General features: G+C 42.3%; 1 long non-coding RNA gene across 4 annotated transcripts; it reads left to right on the plus strand.

Annotated features, from left to right (window-relative positions):
• Positions 1-18,979: 18,979 nt before the first annotated feature.
• Positions 18,980-22,095, plus strand: LOC145430490 (uncharacterized). 4 transcript variants are annotated; one of them, XR_013911063.1, is made up of 5 exons: positions 18,980-19,025; positions 19,147-19,765; positions 20,134-20,286; positions 20,648-20,735; positions 21,315-22,095. It is a non-coding gene; the product is annotated as an uncharacterized LOC145430490 (long non-coding RNA). The 4 variants fall into 4 exon arrangements; XR_013911066.1 differs by having other exon boundaries at positions 18,985-19,279; positions 19,702-19,765; XR_013911064.1 differs by having other exon boundaries at positions 18,985-19,279; positions 19,730-19,765.
• The last annotated feature ends 5,399 nt before the right edge of the window (positions 22,096-27,494 follow it).

Consider the following 27,494-nt stretch of genomic DNA (forward strand, 5'->3'; position numbering starts at 1 on the left):
CGGGGCATTGCTGGAGGCAGAATGGGTGGAGGTGAGGTGTGTGCATGGTGACGTTCACAGGTATCCCATAGTGCCGCTGTTATTAAAGTATAAGGGCAAAACGCATAGAGTAACGGCGGCGGTTAGCCCGCGCCTGTCGCACCCCCTGATTCTGGGTACCAATTGGCCGGGGTTTCATCAGCTACTGGGGCAGTACGCGGGGGTGCGATCACGACCGGAAGCGGGGTGTAGCGTGTGCGCGGCGTTCAGCGGTGACGCGGGGTCGTCCGACACTGACTCCGGGGGGGAGGAGCCGGCGGGTCCCTCACGGGACGTCCCGCCGGCCCCGAAAGTGTCCCCCATGGGTGATTTCCCACTGGAGCAGTCTCGTGACGGCACCCTACGCTCAGCCTTTGACCAAGTGATGGCTATTGATGGTCACGTGGTGCGCCCTGAGGCCGCGCAGACCTACCCGCGTTTCGTCTTATTAAACGACCGATTATATCGAGTGAGTCGTGACACTCAGACAGAGGAAACACACACCCAGTTGTTGGTGCCGCAGGGCCGCCGGGAAACGCTTTTCCAGGCGGCCCACTATAACCCCATGGCAGGGCATATGGGCTATGAGAAAACTCTGGAGCGAATAACGGCCCGATTTTATTGGCCGGGCATCCGAGCGGATGTGCGCCGCTGGTGCGCGTCCTGCCCGGACTGCCAACTTGTTAACCAGCCGGCCATACCGAAGGCGCCGCTGCGCCCTCTCCCCCTCATTGAGGTCCCGTTTGAGCGCATCGGCATGGACCTCATCGGGCCATTTCACCGGAGTGCACGCGGCTACCGCTTTGTGTTAGTCTTGGTGGATTACGCAACGCGGTACCCGGAAGCAGTTCCGCTGCGCACCATCTCTGCAAAGAGTGTGGCGCAGGCACTGTTTCAGGTCATCTCCCGAGTCGGAATCCCGAAAGACATACTGACTGACCAGGGCACGTCGTTTATGTCTCGTACACTGCGGGAACTGTACGAATTACTGGGCATTAAATCTATTCGGACCAGCGTCTACCACCCTCAGACTGACGGGCTGGTGGAGCGGCTGAATAAGACTTTAAAGTCCATGATTCGGAAGTTCATTAACGAGGATGAACGCAATTGGGATCACTGGCTAGACCCTCTGTTATTCGCAGTGCGGGAGGTGCCCCAGGCCTCCACGGGATTTTCTCCCTTTGAACTGCTGTTCGGCAGGAGGCCACGTGGGGTGCTCGACCTGATTAAAGAAAGCTGGGAGGACGGTCCGAGCCCCGCCAAAAATGGAATTCAGTACGTGTTGGACCTGAGAGCAAAACTCCACACTTTGGGGAGGTTGTCACGGGAGAATTTGCTCCAGGCTCAGCAGCGTCAGCAACGCCTGTATGACAGAGGGGCTAGGCTCAGGCAATTTTCACCGGGAGATAAAGTGCTTGTGTTACTCCCTACTTCCAGCTCGAAGTTGCTCGCCAAGTGGCAAGGACCCTTTGTGGTCACACGGCGAGTCGGGGACGTGGACTATGAGGTCGCTCGGTCGGACAGGGGAGGAGCCACGCAGATTTATCACCTCAATCTCCTCAAACTGTGGCGAGAGGTTGAAACCGCTTCTCTGGTGAGCTTGGTGAAGGAGAGAGATGAGTTGGGGCCTGAGGTGCCAAATTCTATCATTCCCGCCTCCCTCCCTTGTGATGACCATCTCACACAGGCCCAGAGAGCGGATGTTGTCGCGTTGCAACAGCGTTTTGCGGACGTGTTCTCCCCCCTGCCCGGCCGGACGTCCCTCATCGAGCACCATTTCGTGACGCAGCCTGGCGTGACGGTGCGTTCACGGCCCTACAGGCTCCCGGAGCACAAGCGAAAAATCGTGCAGAGGGAATTGGCGGAAATGCTGAGGATGGGAGTAATAGAAGAGTCGCACAGCGCATGGTGTAGCCCCATCGTTCTGGTGGCGAAGAAGGATGGGTCTATACAGTTCTGTGTCGACTATCGCAGGGTGAACGAAGTGTCACGCTTTGATGCCTACCCCATGCCTCGGGTCGACGAGCTCCTGGACCGGTTAGGCACGGCCCGCTTTTTCACGACACTGGACTTAACCAAGGGCTATTGGCAGATTCCCTTGTCTGCCGAGGCCAGGGAGAAAACGGCCTTCTCCACTCCGTACGGTTTGTACCAGTTCGTGACACTTCCGTTCGGCCTGTTCGGGGCCCCGGCCACTTTCCAGCGTCTCATGGACCGGGTACTGCGTCCGCACGCAGCGTATGCTGCCGCCTACCTGGATGACGTGATCATCCACAGCGACACCTGGGCGGAGCATGTGCTGCGGGTGGCCGCGGTCCTGGAGTCCCTGAGGGGGGCGGGGCTCACGGCCAATCCGAAGAAGTGCGCGGTTGGACGGAGGGAGGTGCAGTATCTGGGGTACCACCTGGGGGGCGGGCAGGTGCGTCCACAGGTGGAGAAGACGGCGGCTATCGCATCCTGCCCGCGCCCCAGGACGAAAAAGGAGGTGAGACGGTTCTTGGGGTTGGCGGGTTACTATCGTCGCTTTGTGCCGGGGTTTGCGCAGCTAACCAGCTCCCTGACCGATCTCACTCAAAAGGGTGCCCCGGATCTGGTCCAGTGGACGGGGCCGTGCCAGGCGGCGTTTGTGCAGGTGAAAAAGGCTCTCTGTGGGGAGCCGCTGCTTCACACTCCTAACTTTTCCCTCCCTTTTGTTCTGCAGACTGACGCCTCGGACAGAGGGCTGGGAGCCGTTTTGTCCCAGCAGGTAAGGGGGGCCGACCGCCCTGTCCTATACATCAGCCGGAAGCTAGCAGAGCGCGAGCGCCGGTACAGCACCGTGGAGAAGGAGTGCCTGGCCATCCGGTGGGCGGTCGGCTCCCTGCGCTATTACCTCCTGGGACGCTCATTCACCCTCTGTTCGGACCACGCCCCGCTGCAGTGGCTCCACCGCATGAAGGATGCCAACGCCCGGATCACCCGGTGGTATCTGGCGTTGCAGCCCTTTAAGTTCAAGGTGATCCATAGGCCGGGGGCGCAGATGGCAGTGGCCGATTTCCTCTCTCGCTCGCGGGGGGGGGGAGTTGGCTCGGCCGGACGGCTCCCCGGCCTCGAACGGGCGGTGGGGGTGTGTGGCGGAGGCGTGGCCCCGGGCGCAGCTGCAGGGGAGGAGTGGAGCGGAAGGCTCATCAGGGCGGCGCTGCGAGGCCGGTAAGAACAGCTGATGTTGTTTATGGACTGATGATGGTTTCCCTCCCCTGTGTTATAGTGAGACGGAGAGGAGCGGGAGAGGAGAAAAAGAGACACACATCAGCTGGGATGCACAGCTGTCATTCTGTGCGATAGTATCAGTGTGTGAAAGTGTAAATAAATGTGGAACTTGGCGATAAAGACCTGTGTGTGCGTGTACCTGTGCCTAGTATATTCCACAATCAAATATTAGTGTAACATTTATCTCCCTTGCAAAAGCATATTTACCGGAACTCTGTAAGTGCTAGTTTTACTAGTAGTCTCACCGTACCACTGGACAGTGCAGTATTTTTGTGACAGTGTCCTGGTCCTGACCTGTTGAGTTTTGTTTATCATGAATTATGTTTAGTTTAATTCTTAGTTTCCTTATGGTGTAGTTTTTTCACCAGCTACAAACGCCCCACACCCACTGTTGAAGCAAACAAAGACCTGGCCAATGAGTTAAATACATTCTGCTGCAGGTTTGAGACGGACAGATTCTCCTCCCCAGAGACATTGTTTCAGACACTGACCCCAACACACCTCCCACCCCTCCCCCCTTCCCCCTCACCCTCCCCAATCCAGACTCAACGACCTCCATCACACCTCTCACCCCCCTTTCCTCCTCCCTGAAACTCAGAATACACACTGAGGATGTGAGCCGACTATTTCAGGATTAGAAGCCCCCAGCCAGACGGTGTCTCACCCTCCTGCCTCAAAACCTGTGCTGAACAGCTGGCTCCCATCTTTACCCGCATCTTCAACAGATCCCTGGAGCTGTGTGAAGTTCCCTCCTGCTTCAAATGCTCCACCATCATCCCTGTTCCCAGGAAACCCACCATTACAGGACTGAATGACTACAGACCTGTGGTCATGAAATCCTTTGAACAACTGATGTTAACCCATCTGAAGGACATTACAGGCCACCAAATGGACCCTCTGCAGTTTGCCTACCAGGCAAACAGGTCGATGGATGATGCAGAGAACATGTGGCTGCATTACATCCTGCAACATCTCAACTGCCTGGGAACTTATGCCAGGGTCCTATTTGTGGACTTTTCTGCTTTTAACACCATCGTGCCTGAACTTCTCTCCTCCAAACTCTCCCAGCTCAGCGTGTCACCAGCTACCTGTCAGTGGATCACCAGCTTCCTGACAGACAGGAAGCAGCAAGTGAGGCTGGGGGAGATCACCTCTGAAACTCGGCCCCTCAGTATTGTTAACCCTCTACACTAACGACTGCACCTCTAAGAACTCGGCCGTTAAACTCCTGAAGTTTGCAGATGACACCACCATCATTGGCCTCATTCAGGATGGTGATGAGTCTGCATACCGGCAGGGAGTTGAGCGGCTGGTACTGTGGTGCAGTCAGCACAATCTGGAGCTGAACAAGCTTAAGACTGTAGAGATGACAGTGGACTTCAGGAGACATCCCTCAACACTGCTCCCCCTCACCATGTCAGACAGCCCGGTGTTGACTGTGAAGATCTTCAAGTTCCTGGGTACAACCATCTCCCAGGACTTGAAGTGGGAGACCAACATCAACTCCATCCTCAAAAAGACACAGCAGAGGATGTACTTCCTGACACAACTGGGGAAGTACAGTCTTCCACAGGAGCTGCTGATCCAGTTCTACACTGCGGTCATTGAGTCTGTCCTGTGCTCCTCCATCACAGTCTGGTATTGTGCAGCCACTAAACAGGCCAGGAGCAGACTGCAGCGGACTGTACGAGCAGCAGAAAGGATCATTGGCGCCTCCATCCAGGACCTGCACCTCTCAAGAACCAGGAAACAGGCAGGGAAAATTATCACAGACCCCTCACACCCTGGACACAGACTTTTTTATCTGCTGCCCTCTGGCAGACGGTATAGAAGCCTGCGGACCAGGGCCACCCGACATAGGAACAGTTTCTTTCCCCTCGCCATCTCCCTCCTAAACAGTTGACCTGTCACACTGCTCCCACTAGCAGACTGCAACTGCACCTTATGTACATTCTGTGGTATTCATTCCACCTCATTTCATTTCTATCATCCTGAATTTTATGTATGTAAGTTTAGATTACTTGGTTAATTATAGTTGGTTTACACAGCTTTGTGTATGTATTTGTATGCATGTGTAATGTATATATAGACACGTGTGTGTGTGTGTGTGTGTGTGTGTGTGTGTGTGTGTGTGTGTGTGTGTGTGTGCGTGTGTGTGTGTGTGTGTGTGTGATTTACATTGTTGTGCTGAGAGTCACCATCTAAATTCCTTGTATGTGTCTGCACATATACATGGCCAATAAACACGATTCTGATTTCTGATTATACTTTCTGCTTCCCTCATGTTCTTTGTATCCTGTCTAGCCTTTGACACAGTGTTGGATGTTCCTGTTATGTTATTTCCTCCTTTATTTTTTTAACTCTTGGTCACCTTTCTATGTTATGTATTCAGATTTCTTCCCCTCCTCTTATTTCCTGAATTCTTAAATTTCCCTGAGTTTATTTTTGTTCATTGTCATGTCATATAATTATTTTTTACTGTTGTCCCCATGCTCCCGGGGTTACCCCCTAGCATGTCCCCTGTTTTTCATAGGCTTGGTTTTCGTCTGCCTTTTGGATGATTCTTTTTTTGCCCACAATAAAAGCTTCATTCTTACTTAATTACTGCCTGCTTGTGAGTCTGATTTAAGGGTTCATGTTTATCATTTAACCATGACATATTTCACCTCCTAACATTCCAAAATGAACAAAAAAAGAGAGTGGTGTAAATAACCTTCTTCCAAATGGGGAAGGGGGGTGTGCCAAGCTATTATCACAAATAAAGGGCCAGAACTCAAAAGAGCTTGTAGAACAGACTTGTTGGTATTTTTCTTTGAATTTGATCATCAACTATTCGTTTTGGTTTTGAGAAGAGAGTCATGTTGAAGTTTTTTTTTTTTTTTTAACTTTCCAGCAGCCTCTGTTTGTACGTTACTTATTATTGAAGTCTTACATTTTAGGTTACCTTTACTTTTGGTTTCTGAGCATTTTGTTTAATCAGAGTCTGGTTTTCAATTAATTGACTTGTTATTATGTTGTATTTTGAAGTATTGTTTATCTTCTGCTTTGTTTTTTTAATGGTTTATTTTCTAGGGTTGTTCTTTGAGTCTTCTAATCTAATATTTGTTACTTTGACTTTTGTCTGTCCTTCTTCTGTCTCATCTTTGCCTTTCAGTATCTTCCCGTCTCTGTCCTCCCTGTGTTAAGTCAATCTCTTTCCCAGTTTACTAGTTGTGTCTCACTTGTGTTATTTTGGTAATCATTATCTGTTGTGTCTTGTATTTCCCAGTCCCGTTATGCTATTGTTTTCACCTGTGCTTAGGTCCTCACGTTTTTCCCCTTACATCATCTCCTCATATTGCTCTGTCTTCCCTTGTCTGTAATGTAGCCTGGCACTGAAATATTAATCACTGCTGTTGTTTGTTCATTCATGAGAGAGCATGCTCTCTTAATGCTCTGCCTCCACAGACTGGGAGGAGCAATTACAAGGACACAACTTTTGATCAACTTCCTGTTATTGTGTTTGATGAAAACCCTCGTGAAGAACCCTGTCCTAGTGCTGGTTTGTCTATGTTAGCACAGCTGCAGCGGATTCTACATGAAGATAACATCATCTATAAGCTGTATGAGAACAGCTGGAGGCAGCTTGCAACATACTTGAACCTGCCATTTAGAGATATACAAATGCTCTCAGGACTGCTGTAGTGTGTGACAGCGTGGCACCTTTGATGCCAACATCACTACAAGAGCCACAGCAGTGATCATCCATTTGCACAGCAGTTGCGGCAGTCGCTCACATTTTCTAACTCTATCCTTGCATAACTGTATAAGTTTCTTGTCACCACCAGTTGACCACCACCATCATGCCCGAATTCATTTACTTTTCTCTGACGTTTAGATTTGTCACACTGGACACTACCAATGGATATGGAACTCCAGGCCTGTTATGAAATTTGAAGCTTGAGATTTTATTATCAAGAAATAGTTATGAAAAAACTGTTCTCCTGCTAAAGATTATGAAAATAGACATGATAAACTGCAATACCTACTTTTGCTTACTTTTCTTTAAATGTCTAAAGCCTTCAAAGGAAAGATATCATGGTCCTGCATCCTACCACCACTGTGGAAAATGAGAACAAGGAGGTCATTAATCTAGCAACCACAGACAAGTGGCAGACATCCTGGAACTGTACTATGATGGAGAAGGAGGTTTTTATCTAACCATGGATACGTTTTCTAAAGAGAGAAGGCTGATTGAGATCTGCTCATGTGCAGATAAGAGCCGTTATGAATAAATGCTTTTGAGATAAAATGTATAACAATGCGCAAGTAGCAAGATAGAGAACAGAATGATTTTCCTCTTCACCTCTTCAGGCAGGTGCTTGGAATACACCACAGTCTGGACATGGTGCATAGCGCTAAAAGAAATTGCTGGTGTAAGTTAAAGGGTGGTGTCTTCATGTTGTTCTTTAAAAAATCACTACGTACATTATTTATTGTTATCCATGTTTGTTTTACTTTTCCTTCAAGGCAGCGAAGATCAAAGGGCAATCACCATTTGTGTTGCTGTTGTAAGACAGCTGAGCAGTTTTTTGTTGTTGGTGTGCTGGCTCAGTCACTGCAAAATGAAGAGCTTACCTGCTCTCCACCTGCCTGCCAATTCTCCAGCCAGCCAAGTATTCCTCCTGAGTACTCCTGAGGAGTATGGACAATTCAAGAAACCTTTTTTAAGTAATATGTCATATGAAAAGGCATGGAAAGAGCTATACAACATATTTAATTTTTTCAATATAATGCCCTGTGACAATTTGTTCTTACAGCTCACAATAAAGTCAATAAAAGAAAAACACACTGAAGGTTATATGTTGATAGGTACGCAGCAGGAAGATTAATGTTGGGAAATTCAACTTGAATTCAATTTTAAAAAATCTGTTCTGGTCCTGGTTTTTACTTCTTCCCAGTCATATTCAGGTTACCTCAGAAGCTGGAATTCTCGGGGAATGTTGTTCCCAATTAAATGTGTCTCAGTAGTAAAATCAAAAAGTGGTGATAATGTAAGTCATTCTTCACATTAGATCCACTTAACCTTTATTTACTTACATTTTAAGAGTGTCGTCTTTGCACACTTCCTGATTATAGAGTTAAACTAGAACTAGTTGGATCCAGAGGTAGTTAGAACTATACAATTTTAAAATCACTAAACTGTCATAGAGCAAGAGGCGGGGGAGCGGTTACCAGTTTGCTGCAGGGCTAACACAGTGAGAGACAGACAACCATTCACACTTACTGACAATTTTAGAATCACCGATTAACTTAACCCCACTAAGTGCATGAACTGTGGGAGAAATACCCAGAGAGAACCCATGGAGACACGGGGAGTACAAGCAAACTCCACACAGAAAGGCCCTGGCCAGATGGTGGATTTCAACCCAGTGTTAAACACTGTGCCACAGTGCTACTTTCACTATATATAGGAACAGTAGTTATTCCTAAACACTTAATAATTTAGTTAAATCCTCTGAATTAAAACTAAAAGTCTGCACATCAATCATTTTGAAATCCACTGTGGTAGTATACAGAGGCAAAGTTTGGCTGTCATTTTTCAAACACTTAAGGACATTTCTGACTGTATTAAATAAATCTAATTGACTTTGGTATACCTCCATGCTAGTGATGTTATTTCTACTTAAAGTCTTTGTTAAATTGTTAAATGTCCCACTTTATATGAGCCTACTTAATGCATAAAGTCTTGACACAAGGGCACTTTGTACGTCAAGGGGCAGAGGAGCAGGCGCTCGAGCACTCTTAGCCATGTGCCTGCCTGGCATGGTCTTTGGCTCCAATCCAGTTCTGTGCCTAAACATTATTCACAGTGATTCACATTCAGCACTGCTTTGCATGTGTGCTCACAGGCACACAATGATCCAGAGCTTTAAACCATTTCAGTAACATGGCTACAGAGATACAGTATTAAAAAAAATATTTTCATGTTTAAAGTGAAAATATTTTAAACAATAATTTTTTGAAACGTTTACGCAGCTTATGTTGGCATTAAAGCTGTGAGGTCTAAGTGATCCTTGATGATGAGAAGAAAAGGCAAAAAGGACTTTCCTAACCTTAAAAAGTTTAGGCACTGAAATGGAAGAGAAGTCTTAAAATTCTTTTAAAGCCTGTTGGTCACTTGAAGCCATGCCTGAGCCCCACGTGTCAGCTGAGAGGTGGTGAAAGGTAAAGTGGATGTGACAGATCATGAATCAGGAAGTCAAACTGTGTCTTCCCATCTGGAACCGCAAATCCTTTATTAGCTGGTTAATACACAATCAGTAAGGAATGCACATGCACGCACACAGTTGCGCAGGAAACCAGGGTCACATGGTGTACAAGAACAAGAGAGGGCAGAAGATTACACACACACACACACACACACACACACACACACACACACACACACACACACACACACACACACACACACACACACACACACACACACACAATGTGGCTCATTAATGTTAAATTATACTCAGCACATTCTGCCGTAATGGAACAAGACTGAGAACTAACAGTTCTTCCTCTCCACTCACTGAATGATAAATGACAGTGTAAGTTGAACACTGTAGAATGATAAATGAGGGATAAAGCAGGTGAGGCTATGTTACAGAATATAAAGTGTGTTTAGCAGACCATGATAAAAGCTGTACAACACTCTACTCACGTTACTGCTGTTTAAGTGTTAGCTGTCAACACTTTTAATAACTTTACTAAAACAGAGTAGACTTATTTGCCAAACTGTGACTATTTTAATCATTGCAAATTATTGCAAAAGTCTGCAAAGTCTCTGCAAAGTTTTGGGGGATTAAGTAGTTTGGAGTCGTTTGTAAAACTATGAAAGAGTAGACTCAGATCACCGACAAACAAATTTGGAAGACTTATTCACTTCAGTTCAGTTCAATTCAATTTATAGAGCGCCAAATCACAACAACAGTCTCCTCAAGGTGCTTTACATTGTAAGGTAGAGCCTACAATAACAGGATTATTTACAACAGGATTTGGGTGAATAAAGGACAGGCGGTTATTCAGACTATGTCTTAATTCAATAATGGTGTTCAGGGAGTATCTGCAATTGTACTCATTGTAACTGTAAAAAGTCCAAACTTCTCTGAACCTCTCCAAAACCTTAATTTTGGTGTTTGTTCTAACCATTAAGAGGTGAAACTGCTGCTGTTTTTCATTGTCTTGCTACATAATAAGCCCCAGACAATCACACTACCGTCACAGTGTTTAACTATGATGTTCTTTTTATGAAACACTGTCATTTTTACGCCAGATGTAAGGGGACACAGATTGCATTAGTAACATATATTTCAGAATTTACTAATAAAAAACAGCACAATAATTAAAATAATAATTCAATTATTTTAGAAGAAGAACATTATGTACAGTACAGAAGGTTACATCACCAGGCTGGTTGGCTGACTGAGGTCCATCCATCCATCCATATTCATCCGCTTTATCCGGGGCCGGGTCGCGGGGGCAGCAGCCTAAGCAAAGAGGCCCAGACCTCCCTCTCCCCAGCCACCTCCTCCAGCTTATCCGGGGGAATACCAAGGCGTTCCCAGGCCAGCCGAGAGATATAATCTCTCCAGCGTGTCCTGGGTCTGCCCCGGGGCCTCCTCCCGGTGGGACATGCCTGGAACACCTCACCCAGGAGGCGCCCAGGGGGCATCCTTGTCAGATGCCCGAACCACCTCAGCTGGCTCCTTTCGATGTGGAGCAGCAGCTGCTCTACTCTGAGCCCCTCCCGGATGGCCGAACTTCTCACCTATCTCTAAGGGAGAGGCCAGCCACCCTTCGGAGGAAGCTCATTTCTGCCGCTTGTATCCGCGATCTCGTTCTTTCGGTCACTACCCACAGCTCGTGGCCATAGGTGAGGGTAGGGACGTAGATCGACCGGTAAATTGAGAACTTCGCTTTTACACTCAGCTCCCTCTTCACCACGACGGACCGGTGCAGCGTCTGCATTACTGCAGCTGCAGCCCCAATCCGTCTGTCGATCTCCGGCTCCCTTCTCCCATCACTTGCGAACAAGACCCCGAGATACTTGAACTCCTCCACTTGGGGCAGGAACTCATCCCCGACCCGGAGTGGGCACTCCACCCTTTTCTGGCTGAGAACCATGGCCTCAGATTTGGAGGTGCTGATCCTCATTCCCGCTGCTTCACACTCGGCTGCGAACCGTTCCAGTGCGAGCTGGAGGCCCTCACCCGATGAAGCCAACAGAACCACATCATCTGCAAAAATCAGAGATGAGATTCTGAGGCCACCAAAGCGAAAGCCCTCCGCCACTTGGCTGCGCCTAGAAATCCTGTCCATAAAAATTATGAACAGAACCGGAGACAAAGGGCAGCCCTGGCGGAGCCCATCACCCACCGGGAACGAGTCCGACTTATTGCCGGCAATGCGAACCAAGCTCTTGCAACGGTTGTATAGGGATCGAATGGCCCGTAGCAATGGGCCAGACACCCCATACTCCCGCAACACCTCCCACAGGACACCCCGAGGGACACGGTCGAATGCCTTCTCCAAGTCCACAAAACACAAAAAACTATGACTGAGGTCATAGAATTAAATTATTTTATGTTAGCTAACCAATAACAGAAAAAATACCTCACAGGAAAATAAGGACACTAAAACTAAAGATTAGTTTAAGGCAGGGGTGGCCAACCAGTCAGAGACCAAGAGCCACTTTTTTTTTTACTGTGTTACCGCAAAGAGCCACATCATACGCATGGGCACACATGAACATCACCCATCCTTTCCTCCCTCTCTCTCTCTCTCTCTCTCTCTCTCTCTCTCTCTCTCACACACACACACACACACACACACACACACACACACACACACACACACACACACACACACAAAATACACACATTCTGCTCAGCCAGATTTATTGTAAATGTCACACACCAACATGATAATGACTCCTACAGTACTAAAACCACAGGCCAGTCATTTTCAACAATTGTGCGCACTGTCTCACACACACAAACTCTCAGTTCAACCAAGTCCATAAACAAAAATATAATAATCTACAATAGCATTTACTTTTACAATGCATGTTGTTTAATGGGACTTCTGGCATTCCTTGCCTTGAACAATCCTCTTCAAATCTGGCTTGTATTCCGTTGTTGCCACTCGAAGCAATTCTTTCACATGAGTGTCAGTCAGAACAGATCGATGCTTTGATTTCACATTTTTTAGGGTAGAAAACACAGACCCGCAGACGTATGTTGACCCAAACATTGACAGTATCTTAAGCGCAGCCCGTTTGACATTGGGGTATTTCTCCATTGGCATACTTTTCCAGAACTCAATGGTCCCTTCCCTTAAAGCAGGTTTCAATTGGTCCTCCTCACAAAGACCGATCATCTCCAACTCAGCCGCAGCTTCATCTGTGACTAGCGAGACTTTCAAACAGCCGGTCTCTGCATTCAATGGGTCGACGAGGAACGTAATCTGTGGCCTTTTCAATTGTAGATCATGGAACCGGGTCACAAAGCTTTCGTGCAAGTTTTCAATCAGCGTTGCATATCTGGCTCTTTGCTTACTCAGGGCAGCGCTGGTGACTTGCCCGCTTGGCTTTTAGCAGAGTGGGAAAATGCGTTAAATCTCCCTTTTGAATATGTGTCTTGAACACCTTCAGTTTGTTGACAAACGCAAACACACTTTGCACCAGGTCAGGCAGCATTTTTAACTTACCCTGCAGGGTCAGGTTCAGTCTGTCCAAGTGACACAGCATGTCGACCAAAAAGGCCAGATCCATAATCCACTTGAGGTCCGAGAGCTCGGGATAGTCCTTGTCCTTCTCTTCCATAAACAGTTTCACGGCATCCAAAAGCTCAAAGAAGCGAGAGAGTACCTGGCCTTTTGACAGCCACCTCACAGTGCAGCGGCAGGTCACCTGGAAGCCCTTGGTCCAGCTCAGCAATGAGATTCTTGAATTGACTGTGGTTAAGCACATGTGTGCGGATATAGTTGACGTTTTCCATCACAGGCTTCATGACGTTATCTAAATTCAATGATTTAGACACGAGTTGCTCCATGTGGATGATGCAGTGGAAATTCCAAAAGTCAGGAATAGTTCGGTCAGCTTTGCACAGCCCCACAAGCCCGTTCACAGATCCCATCATGGCTGGTGCTCCATCCGTGGCTATTGCAGTTCATTTCGTTATGGGCAGATTTGCTTTTTCTAATGCAGCCATCATGGTTTCTTTCACATCTGTGCCACGGGTTCTGTCTTTTAATGGCACAATATCCAGGAGTTCTTTGATCACACAATCGTTTGACACAGACTGTGCAAATATTGCCAACTGAGGCTTGTCTTGTATATCACAACTCTCATCCAATGCGACACTAAAATACTCACATGCTTGAAGGTCAGAGTGCAACTGTGTTTCAATAGCCGTGTTAATGTCCGATATTCTGTGTTCAACAGTGTGGCGGGACAGTTGGACGTCTGATACCATGCGTTTTAATTTGTCGTTTTCAGGAGACAAGATTTCAACAACGTCACTGAGGCATTTTTTAACGAACTCCCCTTCATCGTATGGCTTTTTAGCCCGTGCAATGTTCCAAGCTAGCTGATAGGATGTGAGCGTTATGGTCTCTGACCGCTTCGTAAATTTTTAGAAAAACTGTATGTTTCAAAGTGGCCAACTCGTGCTTGCGAAGTTCAATTCCTTTTGGGTCGATGGTTCTGGTCGATGTTAGCATGGAGTGAGCTGAAGTGGCGCTGAAGATTTGAAGCTTTGAAATGCGCTAATGACGTCTGACATATAAGGCAGAATGGCTTGCCATTGCATTCAACAAAAAAATATAAACTCTCCCTCTCTGTTAAAAACGTCCTGTGTTCATCTTCATATTTTCTTTTTGCTGTGTATCTTTTCCTTGCCATTTTAAGGGCAAACTTGCTCCTACTGGGAAACTTTGCGGTATTTTCATCTCACACACATGGCCATTTGATGAAAATACCGTATTGAACTCAAGCGAAGCGAACGTGCACATTTTAAAACAACAACACAAAAAACCCCCCAAAACACAAACTTTGATATGAACGTAAGAGCCGCATGAAACCAGGCAAAGAGCCGCATGCGGCTCGAGAGCCGCGGGTTGGCCACCCCTGGTTTAAGGGGATCATCGTCATCATCAGTAGGTGGAGCGTCTGCCCCGCCCGGGGTTGACCCTGAACAATCCCCCCTGCACTTTTCATGTAGCTAGGCTGTTAAAGTTTATCTACTGATGGGTTTACTGCAACTGACGACTCGTTAAATTAAGGTGAATATGAAATGAAATGAAAAAAGACACACAGCTTATCATTTTATAGTTCTACAACATCTAAAATCCTTCTGTTGTTATTTTTTTTTCTTTGCTTGATTAGCTGTTAGCATATGCACTGTGTTAGAGGCTTGTTGCTAGCTAGTTGATCATGCTAGACACCTGTTACTTTAATATTCTGTATATTTAAATGATTCGGCATTACTTCGTTTTTGTTATCCATTTTAGACCGAGATGAGATCAGCTGCACACCCCATAGAGGCCCAGAGTGACTGTTAATATCAAAAATATAATGCTGTCCTTTGAGATTTTAACATAAGACTGAGGATGATATAAAACTGAATATTTAAACAGTTTTAGAACCATTACACTCACAGAGCACTCCACAGCCTGCTAACATGGAAACTTTAAATAAAAACATCAGCAGCAGGTTTCACAGAAGTGTAATTTTTTTTTTCATTTAATATTAGAGTCCACATTATTATTAACAGCTACATCCACCCTGGGGAGAAACTATAGTGAGTGAGACCATCAGGGCCAAGCTGAGTTTCCTGGGTCCAGAGGTTTGGAGAAACTTTCTCCCTTTCTTTTACCGCAGCTGTCCTGGGCCAGATGTTCTGCTGACCCACAGAGAGAGGCATCATTTCAGAAACATCAGGAAGACCGGAGCTCATTGCAGGGATCGAGAATGACTCATGATCTTCACCACCAGGGAAATCTTCAGAACTCCACTGTTATATATTTAAGTATATATTATCCTCTCTGGCTACTCTGGTATGAATGACTTTATGCGTTGTATATTACTTGATATAAACAACACACTATTGGCAAAAAACAGTGTGAAAGTATTCCAGATTATTCCAAGTTTTTAGTTTGACATACAAGTGACAACCTTTGACCTTCATCAGGTTCTATTGTCCAATCACACACTCTGCCCCACCTTCTTATATCTGCAACCCATGAACCATGCAATCATCTTTATTGGTCACATATAATTTATATTTATCTGTCAGTCACATCTAGTTAGTTCTGGCTAATGTAGTAGCAGCCTAAACAATAAGTGTTTAGAAGAACACGTGTTTCTAGGCAACCAGACTGACTTTGCATTGATTTCTATGACGCCAAAATGACATAATTGGCAGTTTTAGGTAAAAGTGATCACATTTTTTTTTTCATTTAAGCCCAGACATCTCAGAATTCATTATATGATGAATAAATCCTTTTAAGAACGGGACTGCATTATTAGATGATAGTTTTTTATTTTATTTTGTGTACCTGAGGTGATCACAAGGATGCAAGGATTCATTTTGAATGCATGGGGACAAAAAGAAGAAAAAAAACTCCTATCCTAGGTGTTATGGACTGAAAGACTGATTATGCCATACCAAGTATAGTCTTTCTCTTTATTTGGTGTCAGGTAATTAACAGTGTTGAAAGAGCATGAAAAGGCATTAAAATCTGTTGATGTGAGACACCAAATGTCACTGAATATGGCAATTAAAAAGTCAGTTGTGTTCCTAATTATTGTCCTTACAGAGGTGATAGACAAAAAAAACAGAAGCTTCTGGTCGGAACAAGGGAGCAGTCATTTGAACTCATGGGACATTAAAGTTGTTGAGATAATAGAAAGTAACAGTGTGCTCAACTGCTGCACCAAGTGCTCAGTTTGACAAATTTGAAAACAAAAACAATGTAATGTAAACACATCTGAGCTATGAGCAGTACGCTGCATAATAATAAATGTACAATATTAAAAATTCCTGCACTCCTTGAGCAGGTTGAAGAACCAGGGGATCTGGGTTTGGGAGGCTTGGTCAGTCTCGTCTGTCTCAAACGCTGCATCCTAATACAAAGGTTTACTGTGATTGGTTCTTCATGTCCATCCAAGGTCAAATCAAATCAAATCACTTTTATTGTCACATCACATGTGCAGTTACACTGGTACAGTACATGTGAGTGAAATTCTTGTGTGCGAGCTTCACATATATAATAGTATATTCATTACTGGATGTGTATACTAAATATGTTTTTCTACGTGTGTGTGTGTGTGTGTGTGTGTGTGTGTGTGTGTGTGTGTGTGTGTGTGTGTGTGTGTGTGTGTGTGTGTGTGTGTGTGTGTTTATACACATATTTTACAAATTAAATAGAGTAAACAATAAAATAAAAAATATAAAAAATATACAGAGTTGGTTGAGACGTGCAAAACAGTGGCATTAATGTACAGTATGTAGTGCATAATGTTGAAGTTCCAGTAGTGAAGCTGAGGTGTCTATGACGTGTTCAGCAGTCTGATGGCCTGGTGGAAGAAGCTGTCTCTCAGTCTGCTGGTTCGGGACCGGATGCTGCAGAACCTCCTTCCTGATGCAAGTAGTCTGAACAGTTTATGGCTGGGGTGACTGGAGTCCTTGATGATCTTCCCCGCTTTCCTCAGGCACCGCTTCCTGTAGATGTCCTGGAGGGAGGGAAGCTCACCTCCAAGGGAAAAGGTGTCCAGTGAAGGCAGTGCCCCATGTCTCATTCCGCAGGAAGGCTAATGCACATCTGCCAGAGGTGGCAAAATTGAAGAATGCAGCACGCTGCAGAGCAAAAGGCTGCTCAGGGAGAACTCGAGTACAGTGTGTTACATGCAAGGTGTTCCTCTGCTTACAGGCAGATGGCAACTGTTACACAGCCTTTCACACATAGGTGTAAACATGGGGAAAAAATTTGAAGTAGCAGTTTTGAAGTGTTAGGTTTCCTGCTACATCCAATGTTCAGAATTCTATTACTTTTTGTACTTTGTTACAGACATCTGTCTTCCTGTAACTTCAAATGAGCCATATTGCACAAAGGGGAACAACTGTTGTTTCTAATTTTCTTTTTGTACTCAGGAAAATTGCTGCTGTGTTCAGACAAAAAATAAAGAGTTTTGCACATCATTACTTACTTGTGACTTTATAGTGGTCTATCGAAATTTAAAACGAATGTCCTAATATGTGGCCATCATTTTTCTACATCAGGTAAAAAGATCATTCTTTGTTTTTGCATTCATCAGGCCCCAATCAGCCCAAATAGCAAAAAGAAATTAAAAAAGCATGTCATGAAAGAGTTCGGGTCTTAGGAGGATAATTATTGTAGTTGTGTTTGTTCCTTGATTGTTGTGCATGCATAATGTGTTTTTGTGGATTCAGTTTACGTTTAGCAAATAATTCAATTATACGTGCACTGTGTAATTTTTACAATAATGGTAACCTCAAGGTACTTTATATTGTAATGTAAAGACCCTACAAAATTAGAAAGAAACTGCTGGGGTTTCACACACTCCCTATGAGTGTAAACGGAGCGGAAAGGCCGACTTTATTTCCAAGATGTTTTGTGTTTTTAAAAGGAAGGAAACCTTCCTAAAAACGGGCAGAGCAGTGGAGCCGCCAAGGGAAAGCACACAATTTAAATCAACTCATAAAAATAAACCAGTGTACAATATTAAAATATTAAAAAGGTAAAACACAGCAAAACATGCATAGTAGAAAAACTTAGATAACTTGTCCCTTTCCACCCTGTGACATCCCCCCACACTGAAAGATTAGCAGTCCCTGCTAAAAACCCAGCTTCCAGTCATGAAGCTTTCTTGGAGTCCGGTTCACGTCTTCTACCCCCAAGCAAAAATATAACAAAGTGCACCATTCAGTCCAAGGCCACAACGAGCAATCACTCTCACGTCCTCGTAGCATAGCTACCTGGAAGCCATAAGGTCCTACACTGCACCCGGCTGCTACCGTGGGGATACTTCCAGGCCTAACCTGGATCTCGTGCTTAATCCCAAGCACTGCTGCCCCACCTCCCGCAAACCTGCAGCTGACCTCCCATGACAACCTCGGTTGGACGTTCTTCATTCATTCTTGGTGTGGCTAACACTTATACTTGTGCACACTGTCCATACTCATTTGCTCAGGGGACATACGACCTAAAACACACATTATTGGGGCACTAATATACACATACATCATATATTTGCATTTCCCCTGACTAACCCAACTGCTCTGGCTCCGTATTCTGTCGACAACGCCAATTATGTAACGGAGCGGAAAGGCTGATTTTATTTCCAAGATGTTTTGTGTTTTTAAAAGGAAGGAAACCTTCCTCAAAACGGGCAGAGCAGTGGAGCCGCCAAGGGAAAGCACACAATTTAAACTGTAAGATTAAAAATATAATTTATTATATTTAAATAGTTAAAAATGTAAAATGAATTAAAATAACCTTGGCCAAGGGATAACACAATAAAAATCAACTCATAAAAATAAACCAGTGTACAATATTAAAATATTAAAAAGGTAAAACACAGCAAAACATGCATAGTAGAAAAACTTAGATAACTTGTCCCTTTCCACCCTGTGACATGAGCAGTGTGTGAATGGGTGGATGACTGCACTGAAAAAAAGGGACTGGCCATCTCTTGGATTTATGTAAGCATCTTGCATGTATTTAACACAATTGCCTCATGTTTTAAAGATAAATGTAACTATATAGTGTAAAAACTACATGATATGCAGAAAGGGTGTATTAAATTGTTTATATCATGTTCAGGTGAAGTAAGTCAATAAGATAGCAACGTTAAATCTCGTGAAACCACGCGTGATTTCATCTCGCGGGCTTTGGATCGTGGTTTAAAAAATGCATCCATCTCAGTCAAGTCGAGCAGCCAACTCTACGTTTTTTGGTATGTCTTGATTTTTTGAATTAATATTTACCATATTTCAGCCAAATGTAGTTAAACGTCTAAAGTGCCGCCATGTAACATGCTAAAAAAGAGCCGTTAGCTTATTTGCTGTTTTATCTGTTATCAAAGAATTGGCGCTTTTTCATTTGAATTTATCTTTGGCACAAGAGCCGTAATATCACATTAAACCTAATTACGAGGCACTCATAACATAATTTGGTTTTCTGTGTGAATAGATTTGTCAACTGACTCTTCAGTTACATTGTGTATTTACTGCACCGTGGTGTTAGTGAGATTTTGGACATTGAACAGCTTTAGCTAATATCATCAGCGGCATTATGCTAGCTTACATCCCTACCCCTCCTGCCCTCACCTGCTGTCCTTTTGTTTTTGTTTGTTTGTTTTTGTTGATGCACATTGAGAGACCACATCTATTCTGCATTTCACCAGGAGTCAGCTGATGGATTGTGGGTTCAAGGTGTTATGGTAAGAAAGTATATTCTATTTTCGCTTAAGGTTTCTGTAACTTAATTATAATAGGTTTTTTATAATTATTAGGTGCATGCATACTCAAATAGACCACCCTATTAATACAACTGAGAAATCCAAAATCTGCCATAGGTTTAACTTATACCTGTATGTATTGTCAGAAAGGTGATTACTGGACTCACATTAATGCACACTTGAACTAAAATGAGGTTGTAACTTGTGGGTTCTTGGGTTGCAAATCAGAAATAAACATTTTTTTAATCCCATAAGATCTGGAAACACAGTTTTTATTCAACAAAACATTACTGATTATTAACCAAGCACAGTGCCTGCTGTTATTTCAAAATAATTTTATGTCATTTCAGATGAAATGCAGCATTCCAGTGCATCCCAACCATGCCTTTACAGTCAAGGTTTCTGACGGAGCTGAGTTTCTCTCTCACAGTCTGCTGAAAGTGTTTGCAAAGTGATCAGGGGAACAGGGCACAAAGCTAAAGGATGTAGCTGCCATGATGACAGTAAGAACTTTAAAATTCTTTAACTACAAAGTGTATATGTATTGCATTAGGTCAGTAAAAGATTTTTATGCTGCATCCATTGAAACAGTCAACTATTACCTGTGAGTACTGATTCCACCGAAAGGATGCCATAATTTTCGTCATGCATTTACTGGCCCACTGAGAAAAATTGATCTTTTTAAAAAAATAAATGTTCTGGAAACTATATATCCATAAAGTTGATGTCAAACAGGAACTTTTGATATTGCTTTGTAGATGCTGGTGTTGCATGTTGACTGGTTTAAGTTTTGGTCTGGGATCATTTTCTTCTGTGCTACTGAAAAGTTCACAAATCTCTGTTTTCTTTGTTATAATACTTTAGGATGACATTAATGCTCAAAGGGAGTCTCATCAAAGTGCTCCGCATCTGTGTGAAAGACAATTGCAACATCTTGGTGCAGGAGTTCATGGTGTTTTATGAGTAGATTGTGGCTTTGCAACATTTAAAAATGCATTTAGTTATCCACTTGATCCTCATTGGACCAGTTAGGACCAGTAGTCCTCTTTAATAATTTGAAGTTCACATGAGGCCTGGTAGTGAACTCAGCCGCCGGCCCTTGAGGCCCCACCCCTGTATTAGGGGTCACATCAGTGTGAAAAAACTTTAAATTTGTCATTCTAGTGAACAAAGGAAAATCCCACCAATATTTACATTAGCTTTTGTTTGAAAAAAAAAAAAAGACCAACAGCTAACCAAATTGTGGGGCTGAAAGTCTAAATTCTAACATCTTCTGAGTGACAAAACCTGGATTTCTGATGGGCCAGTGTCTTTCTAAGAAAAACTAATGTAAAGCATTTGAAATTATGTTTTTCACCCTCTCTTAGAAACTCTGTTAGACCATGAATGGCAGCATGGCAGGCCACTCTTTGGCTATAGCTATTTACTATGTTGCTTGCATTGGTTTAAATTACTCTAACATTAGAACTGGTAGATTCAAAAGAGATGAGTTTAAAAGGGAATCTTAAAGAAATGTTTTGTGTTTAACCAGGACTTGACTGAGGCCACTGCACAGATTGAGAAAACCACAATGAACATCTGTCTCCAGAGGATGCACCAGGCAATGACTTTTCTGACGTTGGCATCATCATCGAGGGTATAGTAGTTCTTCAAGATCTGGATAACGTGACCTTTGCAGTAGCCATGCTGTTTGGACCTTTTTTATTCCTTCAACATGAGTTACCCATCACAACTCTGCTACACTTTTGAGGTGATTCAAAGGGTGGTAATGGAGTTGGAAGCAACTCAGCTCTCAAGAAAAGCTCACAACTAAGACAAAACTGCTCCTGCAACGAAGCTCACTGTTATGCATGTGAGGTGACCAGCTCTAGGTGAGAAGACATTTAAATCTCACACTTGTTCTGCTGCATTTTTGAAGCTCAATTCCAGGAACAGATCGCAGAGTTCATTTTTATATACACTGCAACTGCCATGAGGACGAGCCGTTTTTTTGTTGTTGTTGTTGTTTGTTTTTCCTTTTGCTCTGTACAAGTTCTCTGTCTGTTTGGCAGCATTTTTAAATTTCTCTTTGTATTTTTTCTTTCTTTTACTAGTGAAGAGATGTAGCGTGAACAGTTATGCAGTCTAAATATCCCATATGGGCCGTGTGAAATGGTATTTTCAGTTTCATTCAGTTGAAGTAAGGAACGTTGAATATTTCTAAGCTTGCTGTTTTGAACCAAGATGTCACAGTATGATCAGTGCCGTAATTTTTGACAGTCACTGTATCAATGTTATTTTTGCATCTCTTGAATAAAGGTTTTGACCTGCAAGTGCTAATTTCTTTAGTTATTGGGGTAAAATGGGTAATGTTAATAGGAAGGTGTTTGCCAATTCAGTAACCTAATTTAATGTTAATGGAAACTAACATTACCTCAAATTGTTTAGTTATAATTGTTGTTTAACTGAATCTTGACGTCAGAGGCCTTAAATAGAATGTTTTGTATTGTTCTTTCCCAACATTTTTCAAAAGAAAGAGTCTAATTTCTTTGCTGTGATTGATTCCAGAGAACACGGAAGAACTGACATTATTTAACTGTTGGTTTATATAGATTCAGTAGTGGAGTAATGTCAGTTTAATTCTTTACCTACTGTCAATGCAGTGAAATTAGACATTTTGTTTTGAAAGGTTACTGGTGGATGCCAGCAACCATCTTGGAAGAGAACAATATAATCTGTTATAAGGCCTCCATTTGAAAATTGTGTATTTGATACTAGAATATAATAGCAAAATGTAATTTGAAGATAACATGTAGTATTTAAGGGACCAAGTAGTATTGGGTAAAAGTTATTGAATGGTGTTGGGATAAAGTGAGAAAATTGTGAAGGATTAAAATATTTCAAGAGCTCAAATTACTTCATCAAAACATGTTTAAGTCACATTTTATCAACACAAATTGCACAGGTTTATTGAACATGAATAAATTGTGTTAATTTAACTCAATTGTTTAAGTTGCTGCCAAAGCAAAACATCTGTGTGCAACAAATGTCCACCATTGAATTAAGTAAATCCAACAACATATTTTTTTCAGTGTGGATATGTAAAGCGCTTTGGGGTCCGTAGGGACTAGTAAAGCGCTATATAAATACAGGCCATTTACCATTTATCACTTGGCAACAGTAGGAGAAAAATGTTCAAGTTAGGGTTGAGGGGGAGAAGAAGAGAGCAGAGAGAGGCAGGACAAAAACAGCATCTGTGGAAGAATCAGTTTTTAATAATTACTATTAATTAAATACAGTAGTTAGTAAGTAATAGATAGTAGCATAACTAAAGGATGGTCCAAGGTCACCAACAATAATTATAAAGCTAAATCAATGAATTGTCTGTCTCTGATATCCAAAATGGGAGCAGGTTCTATAGTAGAAAGACCTGCAAGCTGAAGGCTCTGCCATCCATTCCCAAAATCCTGCACCTCACATCCAAAATGTTGAATAATCAGTGCCTATTTAATAATCAGTGTCATATTTTAAATTCCGTTTTGGATTTAACAGGGTGCCAGAGAAGCTAATATGTATGAAAAAAGAGCTCTCTTTCTAGTCTCTGTCAGTGTTCTCGCTGAAGCATAACTGAAGGCTTTTCAAGGAACTACACTAAAAAAAAGACCATGTTGGATTTACTTAATTCAATAGTGGACATTGGTTGCGCACAATTGTTTTGCTTTGGCAGAAACTTAAACAACTTAGTTAGATCAACACAACTTATTCATATTCAATAAACCTGTGCATTTTGTGTTGATTAAACATGATTGAAACATGTTTAGATGAAGTAAGTTGAACTCCTGGAATATTTTAATCATTCAGTAGGAAAGTTATGATAAACCACGATAATTAGCAATAGCATACACGTGGTGTGTGTAGTTCTCTTCCTCTCCAGTGATTTTCCTGAAGTTTGAAATCTCATGTGATCTTGTGAATTTAATGAGTCCAGCAACTAACCACTCTTACTAGATTGTATCATGTCATCTCAACAAGAATAAATTAAGTTGTTGAATTTCATACAAATCCTACATGATTTAATTATGTTCACCATAGAAACATGAAATTATTTTGTTCAAATTACAAGTTAGACTTTTTTAATGTAACAACCACCCAATTTCTGTTGCTTGACTTGACTGAGATGGATGCCTTCCTCAAACCACGATCCAAAGCCGTCGAGATGAAATCACATGCAGCGTTGCAAGATTTAACATTGCTATATTATTGACTTACTTCACAACATGATATGAACAATTTAATATACCCTCTGCATATCATGTAGTTTCTACACTATATAGTTACACTTCACTTTAAAGCATGAGACAATTGTGTTGAATACACGCAATATGCTCACATAAATCCAAGAGATGGCCAATCCCTTTTTTTCAGTGTAATAATAATAATATAATAAATAATTACTTCAACAGTTCAGCCTTAAAATAGTAAATGTATGAGCTAGCTCTTCAACACCACTCTGAGACAGGATGTTTCTAATTTTAGTGATATTACACAAATTAATAAAGTTCTACAGATTTGTTTAATGTGCATTCTAAAGGACATATACTAAAACTGGGTGCAAGTGAAAATTCAAGCATTGTGAGTGGGTGTGGCAAAAGTCTAACCACTGCACATTGTGGTGGATGTGAAATAAATGAATATATTATAAATGAGAAGAATATATTATGGAGCTGGGTCAGACTTCAGGAACGGGGGAAATCAGCACCTTTCGTGCTTATTTAATGGTATAATGAGGTACAGACTCCGGTCCAGTCTTCTCCAGAAGTCTCACAGTTGCAATTCCTAATAAACAAACCAATATGAATACACATGCAACCTTTCCAAGGAACCTTTTTTCTCTTTCCACCCACTGCATGCTGGTAAAGAAATTACATTAGGAACCACACTTTTAATTTGCTGTTTATTTTCCAGTCAGTGTTAATCCACTACTGTGAATATTAAGTGTGCAAATCATTGTGTGGCAGTTCAATTTAACTACACATCGATTTGAAATTAAATGTGCCGTATTGCCTGTTCACACTGTCATTTTTGAACGAGTGCAGAGTATTGTGGTGGGTTCCAAAGATTGTGGCAGATATTTTTTCTAATGAGAAATGAATGAAAACCATGACATCAGAAACTATACAGACTCTTTAAACTCATTCGTTCACTCATAAATGATCAGTCACATGTTAAGCATAAAAACATAATTTGCATTTCATCTGCTAATAGTTAAACAGACTCTACAAAAGCCAAAAAATGACTAGGGGAGGGGGCAAAGCTGGAATCACTTGCTTGGTGCTTCCATTCTTGACCTCAAGCTAGAGGTGTTTGCTCTAGAGTTATAATGAGCTTACTACTGAGTTCAACAAAGGGACAGACAGAAACGCTTTTCAAATTCTTGCTCTTAAAACGTCAATCTTGTCATTTCACTTTTCCCCGTTTAATTTTTACTTTACACCAGTTGCTGTGGTTTTAAATTTATCAAACATCATTCAAAAAGATATGATCAAATCCACCACTTTGCACATGAGCTAAATCATCACTGTTACACAATGAAAAGCAGAATGAATGATAACATCAATTTAGTAGTAATAATATATTAGAAAACAAGATATGTCACAAAGAAATAGCTCAAACACCACTGTCAAGCTTGTGTTTCGTGTATTTCATTTGTTTTTGGAAGGAAACTATCAAACTACACTAAAAACATCTTTATATCCAAAATGCTGAGTTTAAGTAATTTGATTCTGTGTATATTTTCATGTCAATTTGTTACATACGAACAGAGTAAACTGCTATATTGAATGGAAACTTAAAATAAAGTACACAATTTAATAGAATCTCGGTCAAATTTACTTGACTGGTGTAAATCTAGTTTATACCAAGCATATCTTCCCTAATTATCAATTGTTTCAATAAATAAGGCTTTGGTTTCAGTTACATTAACTGAAAGTTATTGCTGCATGGTTATGATTGCAAATAATCATTTTTTTAGAAGTAGAAGTAATAAAGAGCATCCCTCAGTACACACTCAGAGATCAATTGTAGTTAACTGTATTTGCCCTGAAAATGAAAAGCAATATCCAGTACCTTTATTATGAACAGTTGGGATATGTGTTTGATATGAGCTTGCACAGTTTTTTAGGGCTTTCTGTGAAAAGTAGGGCAGCTGGAATGAGCTGACTTCCACAACTAATTCAAAGTCCCATTGTCGTCCGTAGCTTGCTGGTCCAAAACCACAGCCAGCTGATTAATGCAATGTTTTCTTTTTCAATCTCCTGCCCCACTTTCTTGCTTTATTTTATTTCTCTGTGTTCCCCATAGGCAATCAGCATTTCATCTTCTGCCAGATGCCACGTTACTTTCTAGAAATATATTTAGAAAAAAAAAGAAAAGAAAACAGTTCTGGCCTAAAGCTACTATTTACTCTCAATAACCAAAATGCATCATCACCTTCACTGTACGCACCCCATAAGAGCAGTGTCTCATCTATATGACACATAAAGACTGTAATAATCTATGACTACCTAATGACAGCCAATGACTACCATCTTACACATCACAGTGTTTGACGTTTTTAAAACCTTCACTGTGTGTAAATATATATGTATGCTATAGTGATAAGAAACTGTGTATCCATTCTGAAAAAACAAACAAAAATGGACCCATGGTATTTTGGTTGTTGTCATCTGTATTTGTTGTTTGTTAAATCGAGCATGGTTCAAGAAATAGGCAATACTCAGACTTTATGTTGCTTTAATCATTTGATTTTTCCATTACTCTTCCACTTTTTTAGCAATCCCCTGCCCCAATTATTCTCTGTGGCAAGTTTTTTTTTCATGCTATCAAATTCAGCAGGGAAGAAAAGACACAATTCAGCCTTTATTGGTTAAGATTTATTTTCTCTGAGACAACAGGTCTCCTTAAAATAGAGTTTTCTGTTGGTTGTCTTACTTTTCTAGTTCATGCCCAAGAAGTGAAAACCAGTAGCTTTTATTATATATTATTAAATATATATATATATATATATATATATATATATATATATATATATATATATATATATATTATTGTTATAAAAAAATCTTGAAAATGATTGCACTGTCTGAGAAAGATTAAAACTGTGTTTCAGCAATTTAAGCCAGATGTAACATGACTTATTTTATATTACCAAAGACAAAGCTCCCACTCATCTCTGCAGCTCAGAGCAGAAGGTTTTAGTATATTGTAATCTCTTATTGTAGTTACATTACCTGCTCCCGAAGTGCTTACATCCAATTTTACGAGCTCATTTTGTGCAGTACCCAGGTATTCTTAGCCAAAACAGCTTCTCATAAATCCACTGTTTGTTGTACAATGCAGAATGACACTGCCAGTGATTAGCTGGTGGAAATAGTGGGAGCAATATTTTCAAGTCAATTAAATTAATTTTATTTATATAGCACCAAATCACAACACTCGCCTCAAGGCACTTTGTTTCAGTAAAGTAAATGCACTAGAATAATTCAGAGAAAACCCCAACAATCGGGTGACCTCTGTGTGGGCCCCGTATCGGAAAGTGGGAATGAAAAACTCCCATTTAATAGGAAGATTTAATAGGAACTCCAGCAGAACCAGACTCAGCCATCTGCCACCGCTGATTAGTGGTGAGGGAAGGGTGACAGGACAAAAGACTGTGGAAGAGAGCCAAAGCTTA

Source organism: Astatotilapia calliptera, chromosome 2, assembly GCF_964374335.1.
Source record: "Astatotilapia calliptera chromosome 2, fAstCal68.1, whole genome shotgun sequence".
NCBI lineage: Eukaryota > Metazoa > Chordata > Actinopteri > Cichliformes > Cichlidae > Astatotilapia > Astatotilapia calliptera.